General features: G+C 49.5%; 1 long non-coding RNA gene across 1 annotated transcript in view; it reads right to left on the reverse strand.

Annotated features, from left to right (window-relative positions):
• Positions 1–408: 408 nt before the first annotated feature.
• Positions 409–2,500, reverse strand: part of LOC130513992 (uncharacterized) — a 6,223-nt gene continuing 4,131 nt past the window's right edge. The window contains exons 2-3 of the long non-coding RNA XR_008946883.1: positions 1,385–1,620; positions 409–1,084 (exon numbers count right to left, since the gene is read on the reverse strand). This is a non-coding gene — a long non-coding RNA (uncharacterized LOC130513992). The remainder of the gene's footprint in view (positions 1,085–1,384; positions 1,621–2,500) is intronic.

Genomic DNA, 2,500 nt, shown 5'->3' on the forward strand with positions numbered 1-2,500 from the left:
TGCATTTGTTCTTCTTTTTCCAGCAGACTCCATGCAGTAACGGGGCGTTGCTGCCCCCACAGGTCAGCAGAGGAAGTGTGTGTGGAACAATCGGTCTTCTGGAGACCGAGAGGACTTGCTCTTTTATTTTTGATACAACTTTGATGTGACCGTGTGACCTTTCATATTGTTAATATATTGCTGGATCTCTTGGATATCTCGTACCGTCCTTAATTTTTCTTTTTATTATCTCTTCATATTTTACATAAGGCAAAGCACATATTTCCATTGTAGTCTAGTATTCCCAATGTGATTTTCAAAATGTTATCTTTCTTATTTTTAAAAAAAGTGATTTTACGTCACAGCGATTCATCATTTTAATATAAACAGAAACAAAGATGATTAATAAGAAGCTGCTTTTGTGCGTCATTATGAGGTTTGTTGTTATTTCTTTATTTAACTAAAGCAAAACTGTTGATTCACAGACTGTCCGACTGTCCGACCGACCGACCGTCCGACCGACGACTGACTTCAGTTCACACATGTCTTTGAACAAGCCCACGTCGTTGCTATCGCTAACAGCTGACCGACTGTTCCCAACAGTCCAACCAGCAGTTGTGTCTCTTTCGGGAACGTCACCAAAGTTCTTTGGTCTCCTCTCAGTTGTTTCTTTACTTGGATAAAAGAATGTAGCTTTGATGGTGTGGTGACGGGAAGGAGGGGGGACATCAGCAGTTTGACAGGGAAACATGCCCGTGGGGGTGGGGGGTTATCACAGTCCTCCATGTCTGCCGGGGGCGCGGGTGTTTATGGTGGGTGGGTGTCGGGGGTGTTGCTGGTGTTAGCGAAGAGGGGACTCTCCTCAACTACGCGTATTCTTAAGCAATAACAACGTGATCCGTATTATCCACCCAAGAATACCCGTCACCGAAGAGAGTCTGTCAGTAAAGGACAAAGCCAGTAAACACGCTGCCGAGGCACCATCATCATCATCATCATCACCACCACCATCACCACCACGGTCACTGCCGTGCCCGTCACACGGACACACGCTCAGGACTGGGGGCAGTGATTGAAGACATCTTGCAGTGGATCAATGGCTCCTCTGCAAAATGAGAAGATTGACAATGCGCCATTTTTAATGGAGCCGGCAGGAGGACAAATCAAAGAAGAAGAAGAAGAGGGTGCATAGAGATGAGACGAGTCTCAAATGAAACCAGTCTGAGGGTCTGAGAGGAGGACTGCAGGTGAGGGGTTCCTCATGTTACAGCTATTTTTATGATAACATTTAAAGCAGGAGACGAAAGACCAACCCTGTTTGCCCAGTACATGACTAGTTCCCCATCTTCCGACCAAATGCCACCTCTGGGGGCAGAAGTGTGGTGGCCACAGCAAAGGTTCTTACCTGGGGGAGGAGTGCTGCTCTGTTCTCCTGGGATGGCATTTTCTTACTGCCCTTCCCAGGACCTGCCCGGACCCCGACTGGAACCTGCCCGGGCCCCGACTGGAACCTGCCTGGACCCCGACTGGAACCTGCCTGGACCCCCACTGGAACCTGCCCGGGCCCCGACTGGAACCTGCTCGGACCCCGACTGGAACCTGCCTGGACCCCCACTGGAACCTGCCTGTGCAGAATCAAATCTGTGAAGGGGAAGGGGGGGTTGGGGTATTGGAATGGAGGTGGGGGGGTACATACAAGGGAAAGTTGGGGTTAGGGAGGTCTGGCCTGCTTTGACAATAACCTGGATTACTGCCCCCCACCCCCAATACGAGTGGAGCGCGTCACAGGAGAGGCAGCATGCACGAAACATCCCAGCTTTCCCATGATTCCACAGGGGTTGTGCTGTTTCCTGCCTGTTCCTCCTGTTTCTTCCTGTTTCCTGCCTGTTTCCTCCTGTTTCCTGCCTGTTTCCTGCCTGTTTCCTCCTGTTTCTTCCTGTTTCTTGCCTGTTTCCTCCTTTTTTTCCTGTTTCCTGCCTGTTTCTTCCTGTTTCCTGCCTGTTTCCTCTGTTTCCTCCTGTTTCCTGCCTGTTTCCCCTGTTTCCTGCCTGTTTCCTGCCTGTTTCCTCCTGTTTCCCGCCTGTTTCCTGCCTGTTTCCCCTGTTTCCTGCCTGTTTCCTCCTGCCTGTTTCCTGCTGTTTCCCTCCTGTTTCCTTCCTGTTTCCTGCCTGTTTCCTCCTTCCTCCTGTTTCCTCCTCCTCCTGTTTCTTCTTCTTCCTGTTTCTTCCTGTTTCCTCCTGTTTCTTCCTGTTTCCCTCCTGTTTCCTCCTGTTTCTTCTTCCTGTTTCTTCCTGTTTCCTCATGTTCCTGCCTGTTTTCCTTCCTGTTTCCTCCTTTCCTGCCTGTTTCCTCCGGTTTCTTCCTGTTTCCTGCCTGTTTCCTCCTGTTTCCTCTGTTTCTTCCTGTTTCTTCTTTTCTTGCCTGTTTCCTCCTTTTTCTTCCTGTTTCTTCTTCCTGTTTCCTGTCTGTTTCTTCTTCTTCCTGTTTCCTCCTGCCTGTTTCCTCCTGTTTCCTCCTCCTG

Source organism: Takifugu flavidus, chromosome 17 (genome assembly GCF_003711565.1).
Source record: "Takifugu flavidus isolate HTHZ2018 chromosome 17, ASM371156v2, whole genome shotgun sequence".
Lineage (NCBI taxonomy): Eukaryota > Metazoa > Chordata > Actinopteri > Tetraodontiformes > Tetraodontidae > Takifugu > Takifugu flavidus.